Source organism: Coptis chinensis, chromosome 9 (genome assembly GCF_015680905.1).
Source record: "Coptis chinensis isolate HL-2020 chromosome 9, ASM1568090v1, whole genome shotgun sequence".
Lineage (NCBI taxonomy): Eukaryota > Viridiplantae > Streptophyta > Magnoliopsida > Ranunculales > Ranunculaceae > Coptis > Coptis chinensis.
In genome coordinates, this window is record NC_141464.1 from 15192466 (window position 1) to 15215203 (window position 22738).

The window sequence follows — 22738 nt, forward strand, 5'->3', positions numbered from 1 at the left end:
GGGTTAAAACTACAGTTTTGGGCACTTATCAAACCACCCACAAATAGCATTTTGCTTGTCCTCAAGCAAAGATGAGAAATTAGTCATACTTTTAACCCTGTAACAGTCATACTTTTTTGGATCCAAGCCCATGCACGATTTTTGGATCTGAACATATAAAAACCAAAGCTTAGCTCTTTGTTAATGGTAGCTAATTGGACCTAAAAATATAGATAATTCTAGATCTAGATTTAAGTGTTTTTAATTTAGTTTAGCTTCAATTCAATTCTTGTTTTAGATTAAACTCTTAGAATCATTGTTCTTAATTAGTTTAATAAATAAAATAGCTATTTGTCAATTTCGATTTTTGTCATTTCAAATTATAGATCTAGTTTTAATTCTTGTTGATTATCATTTCTGAGTTGTTAAATTAGATTGAAGTATTGTTAGTTAAATTAGTCAATTTAGAATTTTGATATGATGTTTAGTTGTAATAATATGGGAAATGATGGTTTGATGAATCAAGGCTAAACCTCCATTAGAGGGGTTGATGAAGCCTTGATGAAAGCTTAGTTATATAAGTGTAGAATCGTTGTAGAGTCTACTCCATTCTATAAGGTCGTGTTTCGCCATGAGAATGGGTAAACGACCTCACATGCTAGTTATAATTGGTAGAAATGCCATGTTAATTAGGGATTAGAGCGAGCAATTCTTATAGTAAGAACGTAAGAATTGGATTACAACAGTCTATGCTAGGTGATTAAGTTGGATTCGAGGTGGAATCAATTGCCCTCTAATTCTTTATCTAGATTCATATTCAGTATTCAGTATCATTTCGTTATTCGTAACTTGTTAATTTCATTCACCTCGTAGTATAGAATTCCCCTCGTAAACCTCTCATTAGACTTAAGACCGATTAGTTAACGATGAAATCATTCTATGCTAGAGGACTAGGAGTGGAACGAATTTGTTACTCCACTCTATTTCGATAGAATTGAGAGTAGAAAACTTTGATAATTATAGACTCGTATAAGTTTTAGTTTACTTACGTTTTGAGTTTCATCGTTCATTTCGTAGGTAAAGTATCATTTTTATGTTTTATCAAATGGTGTCGCTGCCATCTTAGTTTCACTTTAGCATTGTTTTCATAGTATAATTAGTCATTTTTAAGTCCCATTAAACCCACCCACCCTTGTTTGATTCATACTGTGGTTGTCCATTTCAGCGTTGAAAAGTTCCGCGAAAAAAACACTACGCGCATCACTTAAACGGAAGCGCCTGCACTCCAAACGCTGGAACCTTGGTAGCGACCCGCCCCCATATTGAGCACGACCCCCCCTAAAACACTGTAACTTGAAATTACCCGGAGCGCGACCGCGCCCTTAGCGAGCGCACCCGCGCCTTAAGCTAAATTTTTTCGGATTTCTACAGGTTTGTTTCGAACTTCGATTTTTTAAGTTTTTCAGTGTTCTAACTTGTTATTTACACTGAACACGCGTAAACAAGACGCTATTCATAAGCGAAAGCAAGGGCGCTATCGGTATTCATTTCTTCCATACCTCGCGATCTCCGGTTAGAGGTTTATACTAATATATCAAGATTGTTTGGAGTGTTGTCGTGTTTAGACTTAGACTTGCATGAGATTAAGGTCTGGTCGGAGAAAAACACCGAACGTAATTAATCGTCAACGTCAACAAACAAATCTATTGAGTATACCAATCACTAAACCTCTAGCTACTATCCCACCAACCACACCTGACATAATGGCTGAAGAAAGATAGACTCCTCTCTCCGAATTTTACAAAGCCTTGAGCGATAGCCCTAAATCTTGCATCGTTCTAGCAGACCCAGTGGGGGATTTTTGAATTCCCCCAAACATATTTAATTTGTTACCCGTTTTCCATGGGTTTAGACCATGAAAATCCTTACCAACACATGCGTAGGATTTAACAAGTCCTTACAACATTCCATCATCCTATGGTTGGAGCGGAACAAATTAAACTGAGGGTATTTCCCTTCACCTTAGCCGATAAGGCAGCGTCTTGGTTAACTGCCCAAGTGCCTAACTCTGTGGACTCGTGGGCTAAACTTGTTCAGCTGTTTATGGAACATTTTTACCCACCCCTAAAAACGGATGAGATGCTTTCCAAGATTCATTTTTTTCGAGAATCCTCATGAATCATTTTCTGAGGCTTGGAATCGTTTCACCGATCTGCTTATAGAGTGTCCACACCATAACCTATCAAAAGACACGTTAGTTCGTGCCTTTTTCAAAGGACTTCTACACCACCATAAAGAAATCCTTGACATAATGAATGGGGGTAGTTTCCTAAGTAAAGGAGCCTCGGAGTCTTACAAATTCTTAGAAGAGCAAACTAAACGCAATAACAATTGGGGGGGTAGTGATGATATCCCCGCCTCTGCTAGTTCTTCTTCAACGATTAAGGCGCGGTATGTTTGAGATGAAACCCGATCCAGAACTTAAAAATTTAATCGAATCTATAACTAAAAAGGTTGAGGCTATTTCTGTTCAACAAAAGCCTATCCCCGTCATGAATGTAAACTCCAACCCATGTAATTTCTGTTTGAGTCCTGAGCACCCTGACTCCTATTGTCCTCTCGTCTATGAACAACAACAATTAGAGCAAGATAATGTTTGCTCCATTAATAGCTATCCTATTCCAAATGCCCCATGGAGACAACATCCCAACTTTAGTTGGCGAAACAATCAACAAGTTACACCTCCAGGGTTTAATAACCAAAATGTTAGGCAAGCAAACAATTATAACCAAGCTCCACCTAGACAAGGACAAGGTCAGGGGAATTATAATAATTATAACAACCAAGCGCAACCACGACAAAGTCTAGCACAAGGTCAGGGCAATTATAATAGTTATAATACCAATAGAGGTATCGTCCCGGTTAACAATAGTAACTATCACAACCCACCCATAAATAATCAACGTGAGATAGTTCCAGTCGTACCACCTGTGACTACTACACCTACACAACCGGATCGTATCGACACCTTTATCTAGGTTACCCAACAACTTTTCCAATCAATGACTCAATCAAACCAACAGATCTTACAATCCATAAATCAGGGCATATAACAGTTAGCCCAAGAGAAAGCCCAACCAAAAGGCGTGTTTCTAGGACAAGCGATACCAAATCCTAAAATAGCAAACACAGCCTTCGAGGTAAACGGTAATACTAGTACGGAAACTACAATCGTAGGTGACCTAAATGCCATCGCCACTCTCCGTTCGGGAAGAGTGGTTGATAACAAAGTAACTATGCCTATAGTTACCCCATCAGTACTCCCTACATCGGATATCGAACTAGATACCGAAATAGAAACTGAAGAACCTACCACTGTAGAGGTACCAGTTAAACAACAAACTAAGAAACAGAAAGCCAAGGTCACACATCAAGTCGAACCATACGCTAAATATAGAGCGAAACCACTGTTCCCTCAAAAATTAGCCATGCTAACCAAGGATACAAACTTTGAAGAGATTAGGAACGTTTTCAAAAATCTAACGATAAACCTTCCTTTTCTCGAAGCTATTAAAAAGCTACCTAACCACGCTAAGTTTCTTAAGGAGTTGTGCACTACTAGGCGTAAGACAAACATACCTAAAGACGCCTTTCTAACTAAACAGTTCCCAACCTTATCCGAAAATAATGGAATTGTTAAGTACAAGGACCCTGGTCGTCCTACAATAAAATGCACCTTAGGAGATTCCCACACAATGACTGCTTTATTAGACCTGGGGGCGAGTGTTAACTTACTCCCGTATTATTTGTATAAACAAATAGGTCTACAGGAAATGCAACCTACAAAAATAAAGTTGCAATTAGCGGAGAGGTCAATTAAGTATCCTAAGGGTGTAGTGGAAAACGTGCTTGTTAAGGTTCAGGATTTCTACTATCCTGCTGATTTTGTTATCCTCAATACAGAAGTCGCTAACGACTCTGTACCGATCATCTTAGGGCGCCCCTTCTTGGCAACTGCCAACGCGCTTATAAATTGCAGCGATGGTAAGATGTCCTTATCTTTTGGCCATCTTACTGTTGAGATAAATGTTTTTAAAATGATGAACAGTTACCAGATTCGTCTATAGATAGGGAGGTTAGCATGATCGAGAGCTTAGCTCAAGATTATTTTAACAACACGTTTCCCGAAAACAATATGTACAAATTCCTTTCTTTTGGAACTTCAGATTTTGTAAATGACTCCTACTTAGAGGAAGTCAACACCATCCTTGAGTCCACACCAATTGTAGACCCTTCGGTTGCTCCATATACTGAGTATGAAGACTTGCTACCTAAGCAAGTATTCATTATGCAAAACGGGGACCCTAGTGAAACATCTATTGATTTTCCTTCCACCCCAGTGCTTAAACCTCTTCCCCCGGAGTTAAAATATATTCAACTTGATCCGGATGGTAGTCATCCAGTAATTATATCTTCTCAGTTAACTAAGGGTGAAGAGACACGTTTAATTCGGGTGATTAGGGAACATCAGTCTGCGATTGGTTGGTCCCTAGCCGACATTAAGGGAATTGACCCTAATGTTTGCACTCATCGCATCCATTTGGAGGATAACGCGAAGACTTCTCGCGAACCTCAGCGTCGTCTGAACCCTGCCATGAAAGAGGTGGTTAGGGAAGAAGTCTTATGATTACTCGATGTAGGTATCATATACCCAATCTCTGATAGCGAATGGGTAAGCCCCATTCATGTAGTTCCTAAGAAATCGGGACTTACCATGGTACGTAACGAAAAGGGTGACTATGTTGTGACACAAGGTCCTATGAAATGGAGAATCTGTATTGATTACAGACGTTTAAATGCTATGACACGGAAGGATCACTTTCCGTTACCTTTTATAGATCAGATGCTCGAACGCCTAGCTGGTCATGCTTTTTATTGTTTTCTGGATGGCTACTTAGGCTATTTTCATATTATTATTGATATTGATGACCAAGAAAACACTACCTTCACATGTCCCTTTGGAACATATGCCTATAAACGAATGCCTTTTGGCCTTTGTAATGCTCCTGGTACCTTCCAGCGGTGTATGCTTCATATATTTAGTGACATGGTAGAGAGCTTTATGGAAGTTTTCATAGATGATTTTTCTATCTATGGAGATTCCTTCACAGACTGTTTGTCTAACCTGTCTAAGGTTTTGACACGGTGTGAAGAAAAGAGCCTCGTTTTAAACTGGGAAAAGTGTCATTTCATGGTGAAAAAGGGCATAGTACTAGGTCACATTGTATCTAGTGATGGCATCGAAGTAGATAAGGCCAAACTAGATAAGATAGCGACTCTACCTAAACCACGGATTGTCCGTGATATTAGAGCCTTTCTAGGCCATGCAGGTTTTTATAGACGTTTTATTAAAGACTTCTCGAAAATAGTTAACTAATCTGCTTTTGAAGGATACAATCTTTGATTTTAATTTTAACTGTAAGCAGGCTTTTGAAACTTTATACCGCCCTAACCTCTGCACCAATTATACAACCCCCCGATTGGTCTAAACCTTTCGAACTCATGTGTGATGCTAGTGACTATGCAGTTGGTGCAGTCTTGGGACAAAAACTAGATAATAAGTCCACTGTTATTTATTATGCTAGTAAAACCTTAAACTATGCTCAACGGAATTATTCAACTACCGAAAAAGAATTCTTAGCCGTCATTTATGCTTTAGATAAGTTTCGTCCTTATTTGGTTGGTTCTAAAACTTTAGTTTACACGGACCATGCAGCCCTTAAGTACCTTCTTGCAAAGAAGGATGCTAAGCGAGATTAATCCGATGGATCCTTCTCCTGCAAGAGTTCACATTAGAAATAAAGGACAAAAGAGGGGTCGAAAACGTAGTTGCCGACCACTTATCTAGACTTACAAACAACGATAATAGTGATTCTGAGTCCATACCTTACTCTTTTCCTAATGAGCATCTGTATGCTATTTTTTCAGCACCATGGTATGCTGACATTGTAAATTATTTAGCGGCTGATGTTATGCCTTATAATTGGTCAAGAAATGAACGTAAGAAGTTCTTGGCCGAGTTAAGTTATACTACCGGGATGAGCCCTACCTTTTAAGTATTGTGCGGATCAGATTATTCGGTCGTTGTATTCCCCGATGGGAATATAATGAAGTTCTATCGTTCGCCATGACAAAGAGTGTGGTGACCATTTTAGTGGGATGAAAACAGCCGCTAAAGTTCTTCAATGTGAATTTTATTGGCCTACCCTTTTAAGGATGCCCAAGTGCATTACAAGACGCGTGTATTCGCTGCCAACAACTTGGCGAATCACAAAAAGCGTAATATGATGCCATTAAATCCAATCTTGATTGTAGAAATTTTTACGTTTGGGGTATTGATTTCATGGGTCCCTTCCTGTTTCCCACGGTTATATTTATATTCTAGTTGTCGTGGACTACGGTCTAAATGGATAGAGGCCCCGGCTTGCCGTAGCAAATGACCATAAGGCATGGTATTTTTATTAAGGAATATATTTTCTATCGGTTTGGCATTCCTAAAGCCATCATTAGTGATGGTGGAACACATTTTGCAACAGAGTTGTTGCATCCCTAGTAAAAAGTATGGAGTTACACACAAAGTAGCAACTCCTTATCATCCACAAACTAGCGGACAAGTAGAAGTTTCTAATAGGGAAATCAAAAGATTTTAGAAACAACTGTAAACCCCGATAGGAAAGACTGGTCGGCGTCTATCGGATGCCTTATGGCGATATGGGGCGACTTTCAAAACTCCTATAGGTATGTCTCCCTTTAGACTTGTATTTGGGAAACCATGTCATTTGCCCGTTGAATTAGAGCACCGTGCTCTATGGGCTATAAAAAGCCTTAACTTCAATATTGATGAGGGTGTCAAACGCAAGTTGCAATTGAATGAGCTTGAAGAAATCCGTAGCGATTCTTACGATCTCGCGAAGGATTATAAAGCTAACATGAAACGTGTTCATGATAAGCAAATCTTGCGCAAAGAGTTTGTGGTCGGTCAAAAGGTCTTGCTTTACAACTCCCGCCTACATATTTTTCCGTGGAAACTAAAACCCGTTGGTGCGGTCCTTTTCTCGTTCTTCAAGTCACCCCTACGGGGCAATCACCTTGGTAAATCCCAATGACAACGGTACCTTTCAAGTTAATGGTCAACGGTTAAAACATTTTCCGCGAACTTCGTCCCCCGATGTAGAGGAAGTCCTTTTACAGGGACCACGCTATGAGGATTGACCTTTGTCATTTGGTGTACTTCCTTTCACTTCCATATAGTGGTAAGTGCACCATTCAGGTAACCGGGCCCTCCCTATGGAGTGTGTGGCTGTAAGTACCGGATCCTAAGTCCACGTTTCACATAATTCACGTTTTCCACTTTTGCATGTTTTCTCAGTTTTTGAGTCATGTTCCTTTATGGGGTGAATTATGTATTTATTGTTTTTCGTGTTTCTTATAATAAACTAATAAAAAAATAAAAAAATTCTAAATCGTAGAAATATCAATCCAACAAGTCTTGGGAATCTGACTTTAAACGACCCACGTTAGAACAAATTTTGTGTTTAGAAATTTGTTTGGGGGTAGGCAGTCGGTCTTTCCATCCGGATTGCTCGAACTTTCCATTTGTGTTGTGATAAGAGCCCAAAACTGTAGTTTTAACCCTGTAACAGTCATACTTTTAGACCAATTATGTGAGTAATAATTAAGAGTTAACACTGATTACGTGTTTTTATGCATTTCAGGTTTCAAAGTCCATTATGTGCAGAAATGTGCCACTTTAGCGAGATAAAGGAGCAAAGGTCGGTTACTAAGTAGTTCCGTGATTAATGGCCAAGATTCAAGAAGACAAAGCCTTCCTAAAGCCCGGTCCGGCTGAAAAGTCGACACGGGCGTAAAATGAAGACACAAGTCGGTGAGAACTTCCGAAGGCCGTATCTTTGGACTCAGACCTCGGAATGGGGCCTACCTTATGTCAAAACGACCGTCTCAGAAAGAGCTTTCCAATGGTCTAAGCCTTGACCCAATCAGAGGAGCAGAAGTAGACGAAAAGTCTGTTGAAGCCAACTGCAGCTGAAGAGGCCTTTTTGGACTGAAAGAATTGGGTTTTGGGCCTGATTCTCTGGCCCAAAACATGGCTCCAAGCCCATGCACAATTTTTGGATCTGAAAGTATAAAAACCAAAGCGTAGCTCTTTGTTAATGGTAGCTAGTTAGACCTAAAACAATATAGATAATTCTAGATCTAGTTTTCAGTAGATTAATTAAGTTTTAGTTCCATTTTCAATTCTTGTTTTAGATTAAGTCTTTGAATCATTGTTCTTGATTGATTAGATAAATAAAATAGTTATTTTGTCAATTTCTATTCTTGTCATTTATATTGTGTTAGATTTGATTTCATTTATTACTTGGTATTCAATTCTTAGTTATTAATTCGATTTTAATTATTGTTTAATTTAGATTAGTAAATTTCAATTCTTTATATCATGTTTAGTTTTAATTTAATCGGAAATGATTGCATAATGATTCTCGGCTAAACCTCCATTAGAGGGGGTTGAGAAGCCTTGATGAAAGCTTGATTCCAATTATCGTAGAGTCGTCGTAATTTCCTTTCCACTTTAGAAACGATTAGTTCACCATGAGAATGGGTTTAATCGTTCACATGCTAGTTATGAATTGGTATAAATGCCATGTGTAATTAGGGATTAGGAAGAACCAATTGTTCTGCGAAGCAGTTCAAGTCGGATTTCGGCGATTAAATTGGTTAATAGGATTAAGTTGAGTTAAGGTGGAATCAATCCCCCTCTAACTCTTTATCATCGAATCAACGTAGCATAACTATAGTTATTTTGATAATCGACTAGTTGCATCTTGTGGGTAGTTGCATCGTAGTCTAGTTGCCACTTCGTAAATCTTTCATTTGACTTAGAGTAGAGTAATTAGACTTGAAAACACAACATGTGGAAGGACTAGGAGTGGAACGAACTTCCTACTCCACTATATCTCATAGGATTGAGAGTAGAAACTTTGATAAACATAGGCACATAATATAGTTTTAGTTTACTTACGTTTTGAGTTCATCGTTCATTTCGTAGGTAAACTATTCAATTTTATGTTTATCAAATGGCGCCGCTGCCATCTTAGTTTCACTTTCGCATTGTTTTCATAGTGTAAGTACTTTTCTTTAAGTCCCATTTCACCCACCCACCCTTGTTTGATTCCTACTGTGGTTTTCCGATTCAGCGTTGAAAAGTTCAGGACAAAAATACATCGAAGGACCCGGCGCCTATAAGGAGCGCATCGCCTTATAGCTGGAACATGAAGCGCGACCATACTAAAAAACACTGTAATTTGAAAATTACCCGGAGCGCGACAGCGCACTCTATGAGAGCGCACCCGCGCCTTTGCTAATTTTTCCGAATTCAACAGTTTTGACTCGAACTTTGATTTTTCAAGCTTTTCGGTGTTCTAACTTGTTATATACACCGAACACGCAAATAAACAAGACGCTATTCATAAGCGAAGCAAGGACGCTTGTCAGGTATTCCTTTCTTCCACACCTCGCATCTCCTCGTAGAGGTTTATACTAGTATATCGTAATTGTTTGGAGTGTTGATGTGTTTAGCAAAGTTTGGTTTTAGCCTTGTATGAGATTAAGGTGCGGCGAACAAAACACGAGCGTAATTACACAACAACGTCAACAAACAAGTCTATCTAGTATACCACCCACTACACCTCTAGCTACTAACAATGACAAAGAAAAGACTCCTCTCTCGACTTCTACAAAGCCTTGAGTGATAGCCCCAAATCTTGCATCGTTCTAGCGGACCGGTGGGGATTTCGAATCCCCAAATATTTTTAATTTTTACCCGTTTTCATGGATTAGACCATGAAAAACCTTATCGGCACATCGCGTAGGATTGAACAAGTCCTAACAACATTCCACCATCCCTACGGTTGGTGCGGAACAAATTAAACTTCGGGTATTCCCTTTCACCTTAGCCGATAAAGGCGCCTTGGTTAACTGCCAAACGCCTAATTCTATGGACTCGTGGGCTAAACTTGTTCAGTGTTTATGGAACATTTTTACCCACCCCTAAAGACGGATGAGATGCTTTCCAAGATTCATTTCTTTTCGACAAAATCCTCATGAAACATTTTCGAGGCTTGGAATCGTTTCACCGATCTCCTTATAGAGTGTCCACATCATAACTTAGCGGCAGATATCGTTAGTTCGTGCCTTTTCAAAGGACTTCTACACCACCATAAAGAAGTCCTAGACATAATGAATGGGGTAGTTTCTTAAGCAAAGGAGCCTCGAGGCTTATAAATTTTTAGAGGATCAAACTAAAGCGAAATAACAACCGGGGGTAGTGATGATATCCACGCTCTGCTAGTTCTTCTAATACGATTAAGGCGCGGTATGTTTGAAATTAAACACCGACCCGAGCTTAAAACTCTAATCGAATCACTCACTAAAAGGTAGAGGCCATTTCTGTTCAACAAAAGCCTATCCCCGTCATGAACGTAAATTCAAATCCATGTAGTTTTATTTGAGCCCCGAGCATCCCGACTCCCATCGTCCCTATTGCCTATGAACAGGGCTTGTTCCATTAATAGTGAACCTAACGCCCCTTGGAGACAAAATCCCAACTTCGGTTGGAGAAATAACCAACACGTCACACCTCCAGGGTACAATAATCAATATGTTAGGCCAACACAAAGTTTTAACAAAGCTCCACCACGACAAGGACAGGGTCAGGGTAATTTTAATAATTATAACAACCAAATGCAACCTCGACAAGGTCAAGCACAAAGTCAAGGTGTTTATAATAATTATAATGCTAATAGAGATCGTTCCGGTAAATAATAACTATCAAAATCCACCCATAAATAATTCACGCGAAATAGTTCCAGTCACACCACCCGTGACTACTACACCCACACAACCGGATCGTCTTGACACCTTCATACAAGTGAGCCAAAAACTTTTCCAAACCATGGCTCAATCTAACCAACAGCTTCTACAATATGTTAATAATTTAACCCAACAGTTGGCTCAAGATAAAGCCCAACCCAAAGGTGTGTTTCCAAGTCACGAAATACCTAATCCTAAAACAACAAATACAGCCTTTGAGGTAACCGATAATACTAGTAATGAATATGAAAATGTAGGTGAGCTAAAGGCCATCACCACTCTCCGTTCTGGCAGAGTGGTTGATAACAAAGTAACTATGCCTATAGTTACCCCACCAGTAGCCCCTACACCTGCTATTTTACTAGATACTGAAATAGAAACTGAAGAGCCTACCACTGTAGAGGTACCAATTACAACACAACCTAAAACGACGAAAGCCACGGTTAAACATCCGGTGATACCATTGCTAAATATAAACAGAAATCACCGTTTGCACAAAAATTAGCCGTGTTAACTAGGGATACTAATTATGAGGAGATTAGGGACGTTTTCAAGAATCTAACTATAAACCTTCCTTTCCTCGAAGCTATTAAAAAGCTACCACACCATGCTAAGTTTCTTAAGGAATTGTGTACTACTAGGCGTAAGACCAATATACCAAACGATGCCTTTTAATAGAACAATTCCCAACTCTATCCGAACATAATGGAATTGTTAAGTACAAGGACCACTGGTCGATCCCTCTTCATAATGCACCTTAGGAGATTCTTATACGACGACCGGCGTTATTAGACTTGGGGGCTAGTGTTAACTTACTCCCGTTTTATTTGTATAGACAAATAGGTCTAGGCGAGATGCAACCCACTAAAATGACGCGTTGCAATTAGCTGATCGGGTCTATTAAGTATCCTAAAGAGTCGTCGAAAAATGTTACGGTAAAAGTTCAGGATTTTTACTATCCGGCTGATTTTGTCATCCTCCGCGTAAGTCGTTAACAACTCTGTCCGATCATCTTAGAAGCCCTTTCTGGCAACCGCCAATGCACTCATTAATTGCGCGATGGTTCAATGTCCATGTCTTTTGGCCATCTTGCTTTTGAAGTCAATGTTTTAAAAACAAAGACACGCTTACCGATTCGCCTATGGATGGAGAGATTAGCATGATCGAGAGCTTTGCTCGAGATTATTTCAACAATACGTTCCCTGATAATCATATGCCCAAATTTCTTTCCTTTGGAAGTTCAGACTCCAACATTTCCATCCCTACTCTAGTCGATACACATATTACGGATGAGGATGAGATAGATGACTTTCTCAAAGATGTAGAGGACTATCATAGTAACGAGGATATAACCAATCTAGATGAGCAATTCGATGAGTTTCTTAGAGCAGGTGATGATTCACCCTATCAAGAACTACTTTGCACAACATCCACCTCGACTTCCCTCCTTCCACCCTTTCAAAGGAATCTCGAGTTTGCACTCGATCCTTTTGTATCTTCTATGCTTCATAAGTTTTTAAATCCACCTAGTAAGCAAATACTTAGGAAGACAAAAGTGTTTGACACCTTCATTTTTAGACTTGAGACAGTCCCTACACACACCATGAATGAGTTTTGTGCTAAACCCACATCCTCATTTTTTACATGCTATCCTTCTACAACTTATCCATATCCACCATATTCTCCACAACCATTCACTTTTCCACACTTATTTACTAGAACACCCACTCATTCAAAAATGAAAAAGAAGGTGCATGCTAGGTTACGTATAGGGTGATCCGACTTCGCTTTCATTTCACTAGGTTGCGTCATAGGAAATCTTGGTGCTTGATTGTGTTTGGATATGTTTTCTGTGATATTTATTTATTGAATGATCCACAACTATTTTGGTTGTTGATATATGATAAACTGTATGTTCATACATATGTTTAGATAAAGTCTCGAGTATCTGACTTTAAACGACTCAACTTTTGTGTTGGTGCATTTCCTTTCATTTTCATATATTGGTGAGTGCACCATTTCCTTTCCATCCTAAAATGTTTTATGTCCCATTAGAATTGCTTAGGCCATTTAATTGTAGTCCGATTTGGGTTGACATAATCTATAAATTTAGAGTTCAGTCGTTCACATAACGTACGTCATGCACGCACTTTGAGGCATTTTCCACTATCTTATATGTCATCCATGGTTAGAATAGAGTGTTTTATGGATCATTGGATTGGAAATTCTCTCCTGATCATTTCCATATCTCATTCGCAAAAATCGGACCGGTAACGAAGCGGCAATTTTGATTTGAAGTTTTGCTAAAAAATCGAAAAATTCACAAATTTTGATTTGGGCTTGGGCCCAACCCGCGCCCATCGACAGCGCACCCGCGCCCTTACCTTCACCATCAGTTCATCGTTTTTTTTTACAAACCGCCATTAACAAAGCTTCAAACAAAACCTAAAAAAAATTAAATAAATAAAAAGAAAACCTAATTAACCCACGCCCACAATCAAGACCCAACCCAAATTGACTCCAACCGCACCGCCCCACAACCTCCACCAATTTACATCAACAAAAACCACCAGAAATCAAAATAAAATAAAAAATTTTGGTGCTGCTGTGCCACCACACCACCACCACCATCGTTCCTTTTAGTGAGGTGTCCCTCATTGCTTCCCTTTACCTTCTACAAACCTCAAACCGTATTCAAACTTCCAATGGCTCAACAACGCCAAATTTTACCAGAGCAAGCTTTTACAGGCGACCACTTCGCGCCGTTTTACGGTGATGAAATGAGCGATCGAGATCGGAATAGCTTGTGGTACTTCGACCGAAGCCTATTACCCGCGAAGACTTAGTCGACAGTTTCTACAATCTGAGGGAGTTGGAAGGGACTAGGATTTTGTTGTGGTGGCGAAGAGGAGGAAGGAAGTGACTCTTGGGTTGTTAGGCATTCTAGGCATTCCGCTAGAATCCATCTGATGTCACGTTACAGGAGTCCCAATATAATGGGGTAGAGCCATTGATGAACGTGGCGATTCTGAAGGGAACTACAATGCGAGATCGCGCATTGTGTTCGCCAGCATCCCTAAGGACCAACCAGGTGGCTGCGGCTCGAATGGTCGGAACGTCCCGGGAAGGAGAAGGTCAGCGACATCGGCCTGAATTGCCTCCACATCTTATGGATACTCCAGGAGCAGAAGTACGAGTTCTGTATCTTAGAGTTTTTACTTAGCATGATTAGGGGAGTAGGGAAGTCTGTTGCACCTCTCCCTGTGTTGATAACCAAGATCATCTTTGAAGTTGAGGCAACTCGGCGCGTCGATAGGTCTTACATCACCCTACACCGAAACCCTCGCATCTATAAGGAGTGTGTCCAACGGGTTTGGAGGCTGCCTGAGGATAGAGAAGAAGACAAGGAGGATGGGGGAAACGAGAATGCCTCGGAGGATGAGGAGGATTTGACTTGTTTTGATGTGGATGCCTTGGAGGTGGTGTTGGTCGGCGCCTAACGCATGGCTGTGATTCATCGTGGCATCGCGTTAAACTCAACACTATCTGCGAAGACCTCCGGACTCGACAGGCAACTATCCATCATAACCGAGATCCGTACCCCGAGAGGATGAGAGGTGGGAACGGATGAGGGGCGAGCTAGAAGCTTCGGCCGCCGTTCGGGGCGACATGCTTGCACGATTCCCACCTCACGGGGGATTCTCCTTCCGAGGACACACCATCGAGGCACGGCGTCGTCGCCGAAGGGCGGATGGTGCTTTGGCCCATCGGGGAGCTCGGGGAGCCACTCGGACCGTGTGTCCTCCGCTACCGATCTGGGGAGTGATTAGGGATAGTATCGTTTGATTCTCTATTTTTATTTGTAGTTTCATTATTGTCATTTATTTTCATGTAAGTTTTATTTCCGTAATTTGAATTTTGTAGTGAAATGTACTTCGAATGAAAATTTTAATATAATGTGGTTATTTTCATTATGCGTGGTTGTTTAATATTGATCTCACCTTCCCAAATTGTTTGGGGGTGGTTTTATCTATTCCAGCATGATTTTTATATGACCCTCGTCTTAGAATTTATTGCGGAGTCAAGGTGAAAATATAGTCGTTTAGGCATATCTATGAATAAGTATCATGGTAGGATGAAATATCGATTAAATAGGTAGATTCTATCATAAATTCAACCTAAAAGATACTAGGTTGTTTTAGAATCAAGAAAATGAGTTGTTTCCGTTTTCGGGTTTGGAAATTTTGGTATTTCCGGAAACTGCCGTAAAAACCTTTTGGCAACTTCCCGATCCATTTTAGCAACTTAAAACCTATATAAACTTCATACATTCTACACTCACAACTCACAATACACCTAACCTCCATCACTCACCGTTCACTCCCACGAATCCCACGTTTCGTCTCATTTTCCGAGTTTCAGCAACTCCGGCGCTTTTCAAGGCCCTCTGAGAGCGCTTTTCGCTCTGCAATTTTTTTCAGTTTTTTGTCGAGCGCTTTTCAGCTTCCAAGTTGAGCGACCAGCTCAAACACTGGATTTCCAAATCTTCAGAGCGCTTTTCGCTACGACTTCCGTGGACCTGAAAAATTCCAGTTTTCTGCGGGTAGTTTCCGGATCATTCGCACCTATTCCAGAGCATAATTTTGAGATGACATCTCCAACATTGATACCGGAACAGTCTTTCGAAGATTTGTTCCAAAGCACTACTTATGGTGCTTGGTTTCGCGAAGCGATCACATACGTTGGTTGGGAGCCGCTTATGGTAAGACCTGATGCACTTTATTCTCCAACACTAGCATCTTATTTTTACGATAACTGCATTTTTTTTTGAAAGACCGGATGGAGAACAAGTGTTCTCCATCAACATTGATAATGAACCAATGGAAATTACCGTGTTCTTGCTAGCATTTGTTCTTGGACTTGCTATGCCCGCTGAAATACAAGACCCATGGTGTTATTGGGTAGATAATATGTATGTCTATACTTATGAGTTTTTGCATGAGTCGTATGGGGCGGGCATTTTCCGTATCGAGGACTAAAGGGAATATAACGTCGCTTTTGGTAGCCTGTCCATGAACATAGGAACTGTTATGTTTTGGATCATGCTAAACATTTTAGGGGAATGGCGTTTTTCTTCTGTGAATGATGCCACTTGCAGCGTTTTCCTTGCTTTAGCCACGGGACATATATGTCATGACCTTCCCCGAACCTTGATGTCTAGTTTAGCTCGATCCCATAGCATGAGGCATAAGTTCCTTCTTATGCCTGTTCTAGTTTCCCGTATTATGCTATGTTTATTTCCTGTTTTTTGTACACGTTTCACGGATTGGATTACGATTACAATCGCATGCGACCCACCAATAGTATTATTCGATCATTCCGTTACAATAACTTGGCAAGGGTGGAGGATACAACCTCATCGGGTTGCACCCTACACCCCGTCGGACCAAGTGGCTCTTAATAGGTTAGCAATAATAGATGATAAATGGCGGAAGCCCGGCAAATTATCATGGCATGGCAGATCCTAAAGGAACCTCACTTCTTTTGGAAGAAGAGGATGAGGAAGATGATGAGTAATCACGGGGAGATAAGGTAAGTTTTCATTCTAGTTAGTGTCTCCGCTTATGTCCCAAGCAATTTCATTCTTGTTAACCCCATAATGGGTAGAACTTCATTATAGAGTTAAAATCGGTTTTTATTTCCTATATTAGTGCGTTCTAACTTTGTTTTGCAGATGTTCCTGAATTTCACACGTTTCAATGGTATTTTTCCTACCCTTTTTATTTACAATACTTTTAAGACAAAGCATGCTTCTTGTTTGGGGGGGGGGGCATAGAAACACGTGTAATTAAAGCATCTGTTAGGATATAGATATGTATAATATGCATTTGTTTTCTAGTTAAAATTTCAAAAAATTCAAAAATATAAATAAATAAGTTATGCTATACACTTAGGAATAGTGGTATTGTTTTCTTTCTCTATGCTCTTAACAATCTAGAAGTCTCACGTAGATTTTGCATTAGAATAATTTTTAGAAACTTAGGTTAATATATAGGTAATAATCTTTGCATCTATCTATAAGTATATTACATGAGTATCGATGATTGTTAGCAGTAATTTTCTGAAATCTAGGCTAGAGTACTTATTCTACAAATCCTGTGAGAATATAGCCTAAAGTCTTATATGAGCGAAACATTTGAGAAATGACACAAGGGAGTAGTAAATCCGGATAGAGAAATCACACATCCACTTGCTTGATCACTATGCCATATCCTAAGCGAGAATTTAGGCCCTCTTTGGATCGGTATAGCCAGAAATTCAAACCTATGAATTATTTTCCGCTAGTCGCCCCTCTGAGCCTTTCTTTAGCCTTTTATAAACCACAATTCCTTTACCCTGTTACAAAAACAAAACAAAATAAAAAATTCAACTTACCCAATCTAGAATAAGTCTGAGAATAGAATGAGTGAAAAAAAGAAGAAGAGAAAAACCTGTGTAAACAAAAGTTAGTTAATTGCTTCAGAAAATAAAGAAAAGAAGTTTCCATCCAAAGAAAAGAAAAATAAAAATAGAAATAAAATAGAAACTCCAAAAAAATAGAATAAAAGGAATCAAAAGCCAAAGAAAAGAAAAAGAAAATATGGCTAAGGATGGAAACAAAGTATAGAAGCAAAAGAAAATAACAAGGTTTTCTCTAAGTTACATAATATGAAAACTCTATTATCTCAGACTTCTCCTTTTTGAATATCCATTTCTTTCCTTCTTAAACCATCTCCTAATCCCCACAACACCTAATAAAGACCTCTAGCTCAATTAGGAATAGGTTAGGGTGATAGTAAGTGGCAGATGTGTTTGATCGACTCCGGCTTCCTTGTCGTCATTGAGATTGTAAGGTAAAGTGTGCCCACTGCACACTAGAGTAGCGGAACTTGAGTGGAAAAATCAGAGTGTTGTATCTTAACTATTATTGTGAGAACCTACTTAAGGACGCTATTCCGAGTTTCATAAATGAACCTGCTAGGCATTTCCTAGTATTACTCATTGTATATATGTTTATTGTAGATGATTGATAATTATGCATATATTAGCTTAGGTTTCGACTTGATAACTCTATATGCATTGCTAGTGAGAGGAATAGTTAATTTAGAGCATGAATAAGGAAACAATAGTTTTATTTCTTAGTCGTTGTAGTATAGATAAAGTTTGTGAGTACCTTCACTGGAAAACTCTCATGAGGCTATAACTCGTCCACTAGGGAATTCCTAGTGGTTTAAGGCCTTGTTGCATATGGTCAATGCAATCGCACTCAGCGACACGAGAGTAGATAAAACTCCATTTTTTGGTCACTTATTCTAATTTCTCATCTTTTCTTGAGGACAAGCAAAATGTTGTTTGGGGGTGGTTTGATAAGAGCCCAAAACTGTAGTTTTAACCCTGTAATAGTCATACTTTTAGACCAATTATGTGAGTAATAATTAAGAGTTAACACTGATTACGTGTTTTTATGCATTTCAGGTTTCAGAGTCCATTATGTGCATAAATGTGCCACTTTAGTGAGATAAAGGAGCAAAGGTCGGTTACTAAGTAGTTCCGTGATTAAAGGCCAAGATTCAAGAAGACAAAGCCTTCCTAAAGCCCGGTCAAAAGCTGAAAAGTCGACCGGCGTAAACTTGACACCTAAGTCGACAAAACTTCCGGAGGCCGTATCTTTGGACTCAGACCTCGGAATGGGGCCTACCTTATGTCAAAACGACCGCTCGGAAAGAGCTTTCCAATGGTTGAAGCCTTGACCCAATAAGAAGAGCAAAAGTGGACGAAAATTCTGTTGAAGCCAACTGCAGCTGAAGAGGCCTTTTTGGACTGAAAGAATTGGGTTTTGGGCCTGATTCTCTGGCCCAAAACATGGCTCCAAGCCCATGCACAATTTTTGGATCTAAAAGTATAAAAACCAAAGCTTAGCTCTTTGTTAATGGTAGCTAGTTAGACCTAAAACAATATAGATAATTCTAGATCTAGTTTTCAGTTGATTAATTATGTTTTAGTTCCATTTTCAATTCTTGTTTTAGATTAAGTCTTTGAATCATTGTTCTTGATTGATTAGATAAATAAAATAGTTATTTTGTCAATTTCTATTATTGTCATTTACATTGTGTTAGATTTGATTTCATTTATTACTTGGTATTCAATTCTTAGTTATTAATTCGATTTTAATTATTGTTTAATTTAGATTAGTAAATTTCAATTCTTTATATCATGTTTAGTTTTAATTTAATCGGAAATTATTGCGTAATGATTCTCGGCTGAACCTCCATTAGAGGGGGTTGAGAAGCCTTGATGAAAGCTTGATTCCGATTATCGTAGAGTCGTTGTAATTTCCTTTCCACTCTAGAAACGATTAGTTCACCATGAGAATGGGTTTAATCATTCACATGCTAGTTATGAATTGGTAGAAATGCCATGTGTAATTAGGGATTAGGAAGAACCAATTGTTCTGTGAAGCAGTTCAAGTCGGATTTCGACGATTAAATGGATTAATAGGATTAAGTTGAGTTAAGGTGGAATCAATCCCCCTCTAACTCTTTATCATCGAATCAATGTAGCATAACCATAGTTATTTTGATAATCGACTAGTTGCATCTTGTGGGTAGTTGCATCGTAGTCTAGTTGCCACTTCGTAAATCTCTCATTTGACTTAGAGTAGAGTAATTAGACTTGAAAACACAACATGCGGAAGGACTAAGAGTGGAACGAACTTCCTACTCCACTATATCTCATAGGATTGAGAGTAGAAATCTTTGATAAAATATAGACACGTAAATAAGTTTTAGTTTACTTACATTTTGAGTTCATTGTTCATTTTGTAGGTAAATTATTCAATTTTATGTTTATCATGTTGCTTAGGCCCAATAGTTATAGTTCAATTGGGTTGACGTAATCTAATACTTAGATTTCCTTCGTTCGCATAACTTACGTCACACACGCACTTCGAGGCATTTTTCCACCTTATACGTCATCCATAGTTGGAATTGAGTGTTTTATGGATCATTAGATTTGAAATTCTCTACTGATCATTTCCATAACTCATTCGCCAAAATCGGGCCAGTAACGAAGCGGCAAATTGAATTTGAAATTGTGCGAAAAATTAGAAAATTTTGGAATTCAAATTGGGCTTGGGCTTAAACCCGCGTGCACTGGCAGCGCACCTGCGCCCCCCTCTGTTTCCACGAACAGTATCGCGCTCTAACCCACCACCGCCATTAACAAAGTTTTCAACCTTAAACACCAAAAATTAAAAAATTAAAAAAATTAAAAAAAAAAAAAAAAAAAAAAAAAAGGAAAACCTAACTACACCCACGCCAACCATTTTAATCAAACTGAAATCTTCTCCAAACCATTACCACCACCAACCCCAACAATTTTAAAACTCTGAAAACAGCCACCAATTCAAGCTTCAACCTGCCACCGTACCCACCATCGCCACCACTGTGTCTTTAGTTGTTTTACATCAAACTCGCATCCCCCACCGTCTACAAAACCATTGGTTGTTTCAAAAACTTCAATGGCGCTACGACGAAGAATTTTGCCGAGCATCGTTTCTTGTCGCCGACGACTTCGCCATTTTAATGACGAGGAGATGATTAGGAGGGATTGAACGGACTGTGGTACTTTCGGTCGAGGAGTTCTATCACTATGATTTGGTAGAACAGTTTTATAAGAAGCGAGAATTGGAGGGGGATAGGATTTTCATTAAGGTAGCAGGAACGAGGAGGGACGTAACAAGATAGTTGTTGGTAGGGAATTACGCTGAAAAGCAACCTAGAAAACGACCATTCGGAAATCGATTATCTTGAAGTTCCTGCTTTGATGAAAGATACTGTCGTGGAGGGTGAATACAATCCGAAATCTCATTGCGTCCGCCAATCAACCCTGAGAACCAATCAACTGGCTGCACCTCAGTGGATTGGTAGGAACGTCCTCGAGAAAGACAAAGTCAGCGATATCGATCTGCAATGTCTGCACGTTCTCTGGATTTTGCAAACAAATAAGTATAATTTCTGCATCCTCGATTTAATTTTTAATGTGATTAGAGGAGTGGGAAAGAGCTTGGTGCCTCTTCCCGTATTGATCACTAAGATCATGCTCTCCTTTAGAGCTGTCGTAAAATCTACTCCTATTAAAATCAAATTGCATTCTAATGCAAGTATTTATACGGATTGCATCCAAGAGACTTGGCCGTTGTCTGAAGGAAAGGTGGTTGAGTCGGAGGATGAAAGGGAAGATATGACATGTCTGGATGACGATGCATTAGATAGTTGTAGTTCTAATTTAGAACGCATGCATGTGTTGCAAACTGGCTTGCGTTGTGTTTATGGTATTTGTGAAGATATCTGAGATAGACAGATTGTAGTTTGAAATAAGCAAACGAACCTTCAGACGAGACTTGAAATGCTCGAAAGGGTTCAGGACGATATCTTGTCTAACATGGAGACTATCCACCAGCATCACCAAGCCCAGTATGCAGTACTCAGGACTGAGATGGAAGCACAGAGCTTGTTCCGAATAGAGATGCTACGACGCATGCCACCCGTGGAGGATTCTGTTTCAGCCGAGTCTGATAGGCATGAGCGTCGTCGCCGAAGGACAGATGGCTCAAGCCATTCTCCATCCCAGGACCAATCTCCATCTTAGGGTCCATCTTCATCACATGGATAGGTGTTCACCATCAGTTTTTGTTCGCTGTTATTTCATGGTTTTTATTGTTTCATTAGTTGGATTTTAATTCAGTTGTTAAATTTAAATATTAATGTGTTTGTTTTATGTTGTTTGGATTTAAATTTTAGTTTTAATATAATTGGTTATTTTTGAATTCTGCTTATTTTTATCATTAATCCCACCTTCCCGACTTGTTTGGGGGTGGTAATATTTATACCGAGCATAATTCGTTATATGATCATCTTCTGTAAAGTTGTCTTGGAGTAAAGGTTGAGAATTTGGCCGATATCGGCATATCTATGATTATGTGCGGTGGTAGCATGAAATTAGGAGAGTTTAGAAGTTACTATTCTAAATCCAGTATAAAAGATACCAGGGTTGTTATAAAATCAAAAATATAGGTTGTTTCCATTTTTGTGTTTGGAAATTTTCTATCTCCGAAAATTGCCTTAAACAATTTGGAAACTTGTCGATTTGTTTTGGAAGCTCAGAACCTATTTAAACTTCCTTCATTTTACACTCACAACCCACACTACACTCCACCATCATCTCTCACCTTTCACTCCAAGCTTTCCCTTCTTTTTCCTCTTAAACTTCGCCCGGATTACGAAGCGCACTGCGCCCTAGACAATTTCAGAAAGTTTACTTTCGAGCGACCAGCGACTACTTGGCGACTTCAAACCCAAACACTGTAATTCCAAAACCCACGAAGCATCGCCCGCCTCCTGTGAACACGGAAAATTCCAATTTTCTGAGGGTCATTCCAGGATTTTTGGAACTGTTCAAAGAGTAGTTGAGATGACATCTCCTATAGTCATACCTGAATAGTCTTTTGAAGACATGTTGGGAACCGAGACCTATGGACACTGGATCCGACACAGGATCCTGCAGTTAGGATAGCGCCATCAACTGGTAAGTGATGACGATTCATATTCAGCACAACTTACTGCTTATTTCTACGACCACGTTAAATTCTATTGTAATCAGGATGGAGAACAAGAATTCTCCATCGTAGTCGATGACACGACACTAGAATTCAATAAAAATGTGGTCCCTTTAGTTTCAGGATTACCAATACCTGATCCTGTTCACACATGGG